The sequence below is a fragment of the Heterodontus francisci genome, unplaced genomic scaffold (assembly GCF_036365525.1).
Source record: "Heterodontus francisci isolate sHetFra1 unplaced genomic scaffold, sHetFra1.hap1 HAP1_SCAFFOLD_304, whole genome shotgun sequence".
Lineage (NCBI taxonomy): Eukaryota > Metazoa > Chordata > Chondrichthyes > Heterodontiformes > Heterodontidae > Heterodontus > Heterodontus francisci.
The window spans coordinates 658,497-670,705 of NW_027141800.1; positions in this window are offsets into that span (position 1 = coordinate 658,497).

The window sequence follows — 12,209 nt, forward strand, 5'->3', positions numbered from 1 at the left end:
AGACCTGAGAGGAAATAATGATTTTCACAGAAATCAAACGGTAAATGGTAAAACTGAATACATCGAATTATATTACGGAGATGTGGATATCACAGGGGCAGAAATGGATGTTGGATGTTCCGGTGTTTAGATGTTTCAAAAGGAATAGGGAGGGAGGTAAAAGAGGTGGGGGAGTCGCATTGCTAATCAGGGATAGTATCACAGCTGCAGAAAGTGAGGTCGTCGAGGAGGGTTTGTCTACTGAGTCAAGATGGGTGGAAGTCAGAAGCGGGAAAGGAGCAGTCACTTTATTGGCCGTTTTCTATAGACCCTCCAATAGCAACAGAGACATGGAGGAACAGATTGGGAGGCAGATTTTGGAAAGGAGCAGAAGTAACAGGGTTGTTGTCATAGGTGACTTCAAGCTCCCTAATATTGATTGGAACCTCCTTAGTGCAAATAGTTTGGATGGAGCAGTTTTTGTCAGGTGTGTCCAGGAAGGTTTCCTGACTCAATATATAGATAGGCCGACTAGAGGGGAGGCTATGTTGGATTGGTGCTTGGCAACAAACCAGACAAGGTGGCAGATCTCTCGGGGGGGGGGGGGAGCATTTCGGTGATAGTGATCACAACTCCCAGACCTTTACTATAGTCATGTAGAGGGACAGGAGCAGACGGGAATGGAAAATATTTAATTGGGGGAGGGGGAATAACAATGCTATTAGGCAGAAACTGCGGAGCATAAATTGGGAACAGATGTTTTCAGGGAAATGCACGACAGAAATGTGGCGGTTGTTTAGGGAGCACTTGCTGCGACTGCTGGATAGGTTTGTCCCAATGAGGCAAAGAAGGGATGGTAGGGTGAAGGAACCTTGGATGACAAGAGATGTGGAACAGCTAGTCAAGAGGAAGAAGGAAGCTTACTTAAGCTAGAGGAAGCAAGGATCAGACAGGGCTCCAGTGGGTTACAAGACAGCCAGGAAGGAACTGAAGAATGGACTTAGGAGAGCAAGAAGGGGACATGAAAAATTCTTGGCGGGCAGGATTAAGGAAATTCCCAAGGCGTTCTACACCTATGTGAGGAACAAGAGGATGGCCAGAGTGAGGGTAGGGCCGATCAGGGATAGTGGAGGGAACTTGTGCCTGGAATCGGAGGAGGTAGGGGAGGTCCTAAGTGAATATTTTGCTTCAGTATTCACTAGTGAGAGGGACCTGTTCGTTTGTGAGGACAGCGTGAAAAAGGCTGATATGCTCGAACAGGTTAATGTTAAGAGGGAGGATGTGCTGGAAATTTTGGAAGACATGAGGACAGATAAGTCCCCAGGGCCAGACGGGATATAACCAAGGATATTACGGGAAGCGAGGGAAGAGATTTCCGCCGCTTTGCCGATGATCTTTGCGTCCTCACTGTCCACTAGAGTAGTACCAGATTATTGGAGGGTGGCAAAATTTATTCCCTTGTTCAAGAAAGGGAATAAGGATCACACTGGGAATTATAGACCAGTCAGTCTTATGGCGGTAGAGGGCAAATTATTGGAGAGGATTCTGAGAGACAGGATTTATGATTATTTGGAAAACCATAGTTTGATTAGAGACAGTCAGCATGGCTTTGTGAGGGGCAGGTCATGCCTCACAAGCCTTATTGAATCCTTTGAGGATGTGACAAAACACATTGATGAAGGAAGAGCTGTGGATGTGGTGCATATGGATTTTAGCAAGGCGTTTGATAAGGTTACCCATGGTAGGCTCATTCAGAAAGTAAGGAGGCATGGGATACAGGGAATGTTGGCTATCTGGATACAAAATTGGCTGGCCCATAGAAGACAGAGGGTGGTAGCAGATGGAAAGTATTCAGCCTGGAGCTCGGTGACCAGCGGTGTCCACAGGGATCTGTTCTGGGACCTCTGCTCTTTGAGATTTTTATAAATGACTGGGATGAGGAAGTGGAAGGCTGGGTTAGCAAGTTTGCCGATGACACAAATGTTGCTGGAATTCTGGATAGTGTGGAAGGCTATTGTGGATTGCAACTGGACATTGACAGGATGCAGAGCTGGGCTGAGAAGTGGCAGATGGAGTTCAACCTGGAAAAGTGTGAAGTGATTCATTTTGGAAGGTCGAATTTGAATGCAGAATACAGGCTTAAAGACAGGATTCTTGGCAGTGTGGAGGAACAGAGGGATCTTGGGCTCCATGTCCATAGATCGCTCGAGGTTGCCACCCAAGTTTATAGGGTTGTTAAGATGGCGTATGGTGTGTTGGCTTTCATTAACAGGGGGATTGAGTTTTTGAGCCACGAGGTTATGCTGAAGCTCTATAAAGCCCTGGTTAGACCACACTTGGAATATTGTGTTCAGTTCTGGTCGCCTCATTATAGGAAGGATGTGGAAGCTTTAGAGAGGTTGCAGAGGAGATTTACCAGGATGCTGTCTGGACTGGAGGGCATATCTTACGAATAAACGTTGAGTGAGCTCGGGATTTTCTCATTGGAGCGAAGAAGGTTGAGAGGTGACTTGATGGAGGGGTACAAGATGATGAGAGGCATAGATAGAGTGGATAGCGAGACACTTTTTTCCCAGAGCGGAAAGGGCTATCACCAGGGGGCATAATTTTAAGGTGATTGGAGGAAGGTTTCGGGGAGATGTCAGAGGTAGGTTCTTTACGCAGAGAGTGGTGGGTGCGTGGAATGCACTGCCAGCGGTGGTAGTAGAAGTAGATACATTAGGGACATTTAAGCGACTCTTGGCTAATTACATGGATGATAGAGGAATGAAGGGTATTTAGGTAGTTTGATCTTAGAGTTGGTTAAAAGTCCGGCACGACATCGTGGACCGAAGGGCCTGTACTGTGCTGTACTGTTCTATGTTCTATACTGTTAAATGTCAACCTACCCGGGCCGGCCAGGGTAGATTGTGATCTTCAGCTGTAGTGAGATTAGATGATGGCGAATGGTAGGACAAGGTCATGTGGCGGTAGTTGAGTCTTCCTAGGCCAGTGTCATATTTAAAAGACAGCCAGCAATCGATTGAAAGGCAGGAGCTCTGAAGGACATTGGGTGGATGGACTGACAACTGGTGTATTTGGCAGATGGCAGCAGCCAGAGCAAGGGTGACGCCGATAGTTTCTCCTGCCATGCTGGAAGTGCTCATCCAGGTAACAAGGGCAAGGAGGGAAGCGCTTTTAGTTTTAGTTTTTTTTAGTTTCAGAGATACAGCACTGAAAAAGGCCCTTCGGCCCACCGAGTCTGTGCCGACCATCAACCATCCATTTGTACTTATCCTACACTCATTCCATATTCCCACCACATTCCCCACCTGTCCCTATATTTTCCCTACCCCCTACCTATACTAGGGGCAATTTATAATGGCCAATGTACCGATCAACCTGCAAGTCTTTGGCATGTGGGAGGAAACTGGAGCACCCGGAGGAAACCCACGCAGACACAGGGAGAACTTGCAAACTCCACACAGGCAGTACCCAGAATTGAACCCGGGTCACTGGAGCTGTGAGGCTGTGGTGTGAACCACTGCGCCACTGTGCTGCCCCACTTGGGACGGGTGGAGGAGACCAGCTAGGCAGGCAGGGAGGGCATGGCAGGAGATTGAGGAGGAGGTGGTGAGTAGCCGTGAGGTGGTCCCACGAAAGAGGCTGCAGTGCAGGAACAGGATCAATGCCATGATGTACTTAGATAAGGTGAGTGAAATGTTGAACATTAGCTGGCAGCCTTAAATGTCAGAAGAAAATGAAAATGAAATTGGATAAGTGGTGTACCTACTGAATCTACAACAATGCCCAGGCAGCAGCATTGGCTGCCAGAGGTATATTAACCTCTCTGTGCAAGACACTGGTCAGTCACAGCTGAGCCCTGCACTTCCCTCACTGATGGCTGCATGCAGCAGGCATCCTTGTGATGCCATGATGGACAGTGAGGCTGTCGCGGACAAAGGTATGGAGTGTCTCTAAGACGGGTAAATGCCAATCTTAATCTGTGTGCTGGCAGGGGAAGTGAATTCACAATGTGCATGAGAGAAGAAGGACTGGAGGTAGCGTTCCATATCTCATAGTCCTGATGACAATGGAGCTAGGATGCCTGGAGGCAGAGCATCCTATGGCACAGATGGTGAGATGTGCACGGAGGCACCAGACAATGTGTGCCCCAATGGATGAGGGAAAATAAACAAATGCTGGTGAGCAATAAGCAGAGCGTTGAGATGGTATCATTGGCCTCCTGCAGCTCCAGAAAATGAATGGTCAAAGAATGTATGCAGCACACTCTCACCATTATTCTCTCTCTCTCACAGATGAAGTACGAGCAGAGGCAGCCGACGACCCTGCAGAACAGCTTTGCAACCTTGAGCAGCAGGAGACCTCTGAGGATGCAGCGTCACGTCATTTCTCTCCACGAGCAGAGAACAACGCAGCACCACGATATGCAAGAATCATGATGGGGCATGTTGAATGGTTCCACCAGATCTATCAAAGCATCTGAATTGCATTTCCAGAAGCTTTATGTCCTGTTAAATGGTCGCTGGAGTGGTTGCATGACAGCTGTTGCAGCTCTCCTTTCCATCTGTGCTGTGTTTTGCACAGGCATATGAGGCATGTCTTCAGTGGTAGCCCTTGTCACCTATTATCCGTCCTAGAAGTCTCATGGGGGGGCCTGAAAAACTCGTGCACCTCAGACTGCATTAGAATGAAGGCACCGTGACAGCTTGCTGGGAACCTTGCACAGACACGTAAGAAGCATTTGCAATGTTCCCAAATCATTTGCACAGAGAATAGAAGCCCTTCCTGTTGTTGCCTGGACTGTGAAAGTCTTGATGGCCGCATGCATGCAGTCGATAGCACCCTGCACCTAGCGATTTCCCCAAATACTGCAACAATCTCAGTCTGGCTGTCCAGATTGGTGTAAAAGTGCATGTATTGACTCGCCTTCTTGAACATTGCATTTGCGGCCATCTTGATGCAGTGATGTGCCACAGGCTGTCAAATCCCACAGATGTCTCCAGAAGATCTCTGTAATGGTCCTGAGGTGTAATAATTCAGTGCCGCTGTGAGTTTCATTGTCGCAGGAAATGGGTGCCAACCACTTCCCATTGCGTTCAGATCCTCCTCCAGCAGATGGCGCATTTCAGGGGCCGCCTACCTGGAGAGGCGCAACCTCCACTGACACTGCTGCTCCGACATTTGCAGGAAGTCGAACCTCTCATGGTTATCTCTTTCTGGCGGGTAGCATCTTCGTCACTCAAGATACTGGTGGCGTGCTCTCTGCTCATCCACACTCTCTTCCAGCCTCATGATCATCGTCCCTCTGTGGGTACGACTGTGCACCCAGCTCATCGACACTCTCTTCCAGCCTCATGATCCTTTTCCCTCTCTGGGTGCTGCAGCCGAATTCCCGGGGACTGCAGCTCTCTCCATTTCTGATCTTCCTCCGCAATGGGAGACCTCAAAACCGGAGTGGATGAGACCTATTGTAAATTTCTCAGTGCCTCCATTCTTTTTCCTCTGTGTACGTGATTAGATTTTTTTTAGATTAGAGATACAGCACTGAAACAGGCCCTTCGGCCCACCGAGTCTGTGCCGACCATCAACCACCCATTTATACTAATCCTACACTAATCCCATATTCCTACCAAACATCCCCACCTGTCCCTATATTTCCCTACCACCTACCTATACTCGTGACAATTTATAATTGTCAATTTACCTACCAACCTGCAAGTCTTTTGCCTTGTGGGAGGAAACCGGAGCACCCGGAGAAAACCCACGCAGACACAGGGAGAACTTGCAAACTCCACACAGGCAGCACCCAGAATCGAACCCGGGTCCCTGGAGCTGTGAGGCTGCAGTGCTAACCACTTCGCCGTGTGCCGCCCATAAGTTGCAAGTCGGAGTGGGTGCTCAACCTGAATTCCTCCGATGTGCTCGCCAAGATTGGTCAGCCTCCAGATAGTCCATACCGCAATTCAGTATCTCTCACCCTCCCTACACTGCTTCTTGCATCCAAAACTGATCTTCCACTGACCTTCCCCCTCCTTATAGATGACCAGACTCTGAAACTCCGTTATCCTCGTGCGACTTTCACTAAATTGGGAATAGCTTGGAAAGTTGCCTTGCATTTCCTGTTCAATCGGCTCAGTTACCAGCCCATCGTCTTACGGCCTCGACCCAACAGCTCGGGCGACTCTGGAAATATCACCCAGCAGCATAAAAACGTTGGGATTCCTTCACACCGCTATCCACCAGCATTTTGCCCTCCGTTTTAAAGTCACATGTATCCCTTGAATCACTCATCCACCATGCACACAAATTTCACATTTCACCGCCCAGACAACAGTGTCAGAAGACATCATGAACTGAAAGTTTCATTCCATTAAAGTACAGGGTGCAATCAGGATGATTTTGTAGGAATCAAAATTATTTCTTCATTCTTTAAAGCTAAAATCTCCCAGAGAATCTCCATGTCTTCAGCAGCATCAGTTTACAGCGACCAGGTTCTGAGATATTTAGTTGTTGATTTTAGATAGCAGACAGTGTGGTGAATTTTTTTTTTAAAGTGATGGTCGCGAGTTACAATGTACCCACCCTGAATACTGGAGCAGTTCCCTTCAGGATTTTCTGAAATTCCAGGATCTGTGTCACCCAAACTGTGACTGGTGTAATATTCAATCTGATTGAGGGACTCAATGGAATCAGCAACTGTTAAACACAAATATGGATAGTTATTGGAGACATTGATAGGGACGTTCGAACAAATAACATAATACCTTCATCATAGAAACATAGACACATAGAAAATAGGAGCAGGAGTAGGATATTCGGCCCTGCTCCGGCATTCATTATGATCATGGCTGATCATCCAACTCAATAGCCTGTTCCCGCTTTTGCCCCATATCCGTTAAACCATTTTGCTATATCTATCTCCTTCTTGAAAACATACGATGCTTTGGCCTCAACTGATTTATGTGGTAGTGAATTCCACAGGCTCATTACTCTGTGGGTGAAGTAATTTCTCCTCCTCTCAGTCCTGAAAGGTTTACCCCATATCCTTAGACTATGACCCCTGGTTCTGGACTCCTCCGCCATCGGGAAAATCCTTCTTGCATCTACCCTGTCAAGTCCTGTTTGAATTTTATAGGTTTGTATGAGATCCCCCCTCACTCTTCTGAACTCCAGCGAACATAATCCGAACCGACTCAATCTCTCCTCGTACGTCAGTCCCGCCATCCCAAAAATCAGTCTGGTATACTTTCACTGCATTTACTCTATAGCAAGGACATCCTTCCTCAGATAAAGAGATCAAAACTGCGCACAATATTCCAGGTGTGGCCTCACCAAGGCCCTGTATACCTGCATCAAGACATCGTTGCTCCTGTACCCGATGACTCTCACTATGAAGGCCAACATACCATTTGCATTTTTACCACCTGTTTCACCTGCTTACTTACTTTCAGCGACTTGTGTATGAGAACACCCAGGTCTCGTTTCATATTCCCCTTCCTCAGTTTCTAGCAGTTCAGATAATAATCTGCCATCACATTTTTGCTACCAAAGGAGCATTTATCCACATTATACTGCATCTGCCATGCAATTGTCCACGCACTCAATTTTTCCAAATCACCCTGAAGCCTCTCTGCATCCTCATCACACCGTACCCTCCCACCCAGTTCTGTGTCATCTGCAAATTCGATGATATTACGTTTTGTTCCCTCATCTAAATTATTAATATATATTGTGAATTGCTGGGGTCCTCACACCGATACCTGCGGTACCCCACAAGTCACTGCCTGCAATTTGGAAAAAGATCTGTTTATCCCTAGTCTTTGTTTGCTGTCTGCCAAACAATTTTCTATCCATCGCAATCCACTGCTCCCAATCCCATGTACTTTAATTTTACACGCTAATCTCTTATGTGGGATTTTGTCAAAAGTCTTCTGAAAGTCCAAATAAACCACATCCACTGCTCTCCCTCATTAACTCTACTAATTACATCCTCGAAGAATCCTAGTAGATTTGTCAAGCATGATTTCTCTTTCGTAAATCCATGCTGACTCTGTCCGATTTCACCACTGTTCTCTAACTGCACTGTTGTAAAATCTTTGATGAAGAACTCTAGAATTTTCCCCGCTAACGACGTCAGGCTGACAGGTCCATTATTCCCCGTTTTCTCTCTAACTCCCTTTTTAAATAGTGTGGTTACATTAGCTGCACTGCAATATGTAAGAACTGTTTCAGAGTCTATAGAATCTTGGAAGATGAGCACCAATGCATCCAAGATTTCGAGGGCCATGTCCTTAAATACTCTGTATTGCCGATTATCAGGCCCTGGGGATTTATCAGCCTTTACTCCCATCAATTTCCCCAACACCATTTCTCTTCTAATACTGATTTCATTCAGTTCCTCCCTCTCACTAAACCCTGTGTTCCCCGATATTTCCGGTGTGATGTTTGTGTCCTCCTTTGTGAGGGCAGAACCTCAACATTTCGTTGATCAGCAATTTCTTTATTCCCGATAACACATTTCCGTTTCTGACTGTAAGGGACCTACATTTGGCTTCACCAATCTTTTTCTCTTCACATACCAAGAGAAGCGTTTACAGTGAGTTCAGATATTCCCCGCAATCCTTCTCTCGTACTGTATTGTCCCCTTCTTAATCAATACCTTGGTCCTTCTTTACTGAATTCTAAACTGTTCCCAATCCTCGGGTCTGTAGTTTTTTTTCTGGAAAATTTGTGTGCCTCTTCCTTGGCTCCAATGTTATCTCCAATTTTTCTTGTAAGCCATGGTGTTGGAGAAATTTTCTTAGCTTTGCTAATCATTGCTTAACTCTGTAGAAGCAGAGAAACAGGATACAGCTTGTAGCTAATCTAACCACAACCAACGGTCATAAATTGTAGACAGAGCAGCTAACCACAATCAGACATTACAGCCAGAAATGGTGTCTGGAGTGGGCATTAAATTAAGGAACTAGCTTGTTATTGTTGAAACTGATGTTTTGCTGACCTCGGACTCTGCATGGTGCACAGTCACGTAGGCGGTGTTGTGATCATCTTGTGGGCGTTTATCTAATTGTGAAACTGTTAGCTCTGCCTCTGTTATACTATATAAATCCACGGCGATCTGTAGCTCTTTGGGAGTAGCACTGGACCGCATTTAGGTAAGGTGTGCTCTCCCATGATATCATGCAATAAAGTGCTTGATTCTCAACGTCTGAGTCCGGAGAATTTGTTCAGCAATTGGGCACAATCTGGATTTTCTCCAACACATGGTTTGGCTACCTTTCCCGTCTTACTTTTGCATCAGACAGGAATAAACATGTATATATATCGAGAACATAGAACATTACAGCGCAGGACAGGCTCTTCGGCCCTCGATGTTGCGCCGACCTGTGAAACCATCTGACATACACTATTCCATTTCCATCCATATGTCTATCCAATGACCACTTACATGCCCTTAAAGTTGGTAACATTGTCCTGGAACTTTTTATCTGACCCGATTGTGGAGCATCAACCATCACAGGGACTGCAGTGGATCAACAGAAACTGGTCATGGATCATAAATGTTGGCTCATACAGCGAGAAGTCAAAACAATACTCAATACAGCTGGTGGGTCAGATTGTTAATCCAGAATCCGTCCACCCTGTCCTCATCTCCTCCCCTTTCAGAGACACAAACAGCCGGCGGTGACACCAAAATTTTACCCCACCCCGGATAATGGGGCAGGAAAGAGTGCAAGGAGGCTCATTTCGGATTTTTTTTCCTGCTGTGTGTGTTTTGTTTTAAACCAATAAATATATCTCGATGGTTAAATCACCTCCCAAATATAGCGCAAGAGCAAATATTGTCGATTCAGAAGAGTTGTTACCCCAGTATCGTGAAGTAGAATTGGTAGGTTAATGTGAAAATTCAGACTAAAAAGTGTTAGAATAAGTTATTTGGTAGAAACCACTGATTTCAGGTAAGGAGTTCCTGATGGGAGCGTGTTTCCGATCCAGAAATCCAGTCATCTAGAGAAATAAAATGTCAGTCAATGTGAATGTCTCCTCCTGAGAGCAGTGACTGTTTATGGTCCAGCTCAAAGGGAATAAAATGAAATGGTAGTGACATAGACTGCAAAGTCAGCAGATAGAGAATATAAAGGATGTGACGATAAATGAAAAAATAAAGATAATTTCAGTCGATTTATGAGATTCAGCTGCTGTTTGAGAGAATATAAAATTTAAAAATAACACGAACAACCAATGTGTTTCTTCTTCAGGGTTTCAGATATCTGAGGCAGTCCGTTGCAGATGGAAGGGAAAATGAAACAACGACTTTGATTGCTAGTTGCAAACAAACAGAAAGCACATTCTTTAAGCAGTAGCCACCGGCAGAAATCTTCCCAAACCCATTGCTCGCTTTCCTATACACACAGACATAGACACACTCACACTGTGATAGGACTCCTTCACATGGGGATAGTGAGCGGATTTCTGACAGTTTCAGTCAGCAAATGGACCATTAAAATGGGGTATTTAAGGGGAAGTGACATTTGTCCAGTGAAAATTCGGTATGAAACATAAAACACAGACCTGAACGCCGGAACTGAGAGGAATCCTTGCCAGGTGCAATATTCCCAATCTCTGCAGAAACTGCTTGGTACAAACCAGCAGGTGAACCCGTTCCACGAGTGACAAAACCTGTCGGATGGAGGATGGAGAGATTAATGTTTTATTCCAACCCACGAGCGTTTAACAGTAAATTATCTGCGAACACATTCAAATCACAATGATAATGGCAGCAAAGAGACAAAGCCAGGTATTGTGAATGCAGAGTAGTTTTGTTGTGCATACTTTTGTATATATCTATGTGTCTATTGTTTCTGCATACTGATATCTTCATCTGCAGCAATCTGGTGGAAAGAAGAAATGAGCGGGTATCATGAGAAACAATTTCCAACTGATTACTGGGTTCTGGGCCCACATGTGGAATTCAGCTGAAGAGAAGCTGGATGACGTTGACTGATTCTGTGACAGCATCCGTTGGAAACATGAACGAGGAGCTTATTGTTCTTTGGTCTGTTCCCTCAGTGTGAGAAAAGACCCGTGTAGATAGTGTAACATATAGGTGCGGTAGTCACAGTTTACCCATAATAGGTGGTCGATAACTCACAAGTAATTTCAAAATACAATGCTGTCTCTGCTCCTCCGAGCATCCATTGATGTACCTTATTTTGGGGAGCTGGTAGTCACCCTATGTCAATCATTTGTTCGAACCTTTGTTACCAATGAACACAGGAAAGGTACGTGGAGTGTCGGGATGGTCATCTCCCCCTTGTCCATGACTATGCTCCCCAAAGTCACCTTTCACCTTATCTCGTGCTTGGTATCGTCTGTAAACTTCTGCCAGGCCCTTGTTCAGTGAGGGTACAAGGTTCCATCTTATCAGCTTTAGGAATGTCTTGTTTCAGAGCCTGTGCTGGTCCTTTCGTTGGCAGAGATAACAGGCCTATGTTGTCCTAGCTGTATAATCCTTCTTAATGAGATGTTTGGATGATTAGGCTGTCATAACAAACACCATCTAAATATTCTAACATTTCGGTTTTATTGTTTTTACACTAACGTTAATGGTTAGTGGTCAGTGTATATTAGTATTTATTTATCGTCTTAGCAGACATATATTTCAAAATGTTCAAGAGCCAGCAAAAGTCCTAATATTTCTTATTCCACAGTGGAATACATTCTTTGAAGACAACTTACTTTTCTTAAAAAGTACCCTTCTGGCTTCTCTATGCCTGATTCGTCATCCTGCAATAGTACTGCAGTGACCCCAGGTCGCGAGCATCAATTGCGATTTTAAATGTTTTAGAAGAATTTGGAGCAGCCCACACTGGCTCATTAGTTAAGATTGCCTTCATCTTTTAAAAAGCTGTCTGGCAATCATCTGAGCATACTACATTGTTGTTCTTTTTTGCATTATATTGGTTAATGGAGCAGTCACAGAACTAAAATCCATACATATTTCCTGTAAAAACCGCACATCCCTAAAAACCTCATTATTTCTTGCTTCGGTTCAGGGATAGGGAACTCTACTAAGACGAGTACCTTTTCCGTTTGTGGTAATAACTCTCCTTGCCCCACCATATGTCCGAGCTATGTTACTCTAGCTTTTCCCAATTCGCCTTTTGCCAGATTTATCACTAAGTCCATGGTTTGTAAGTTTTTAAACATAATTTGTGATTAGTTTA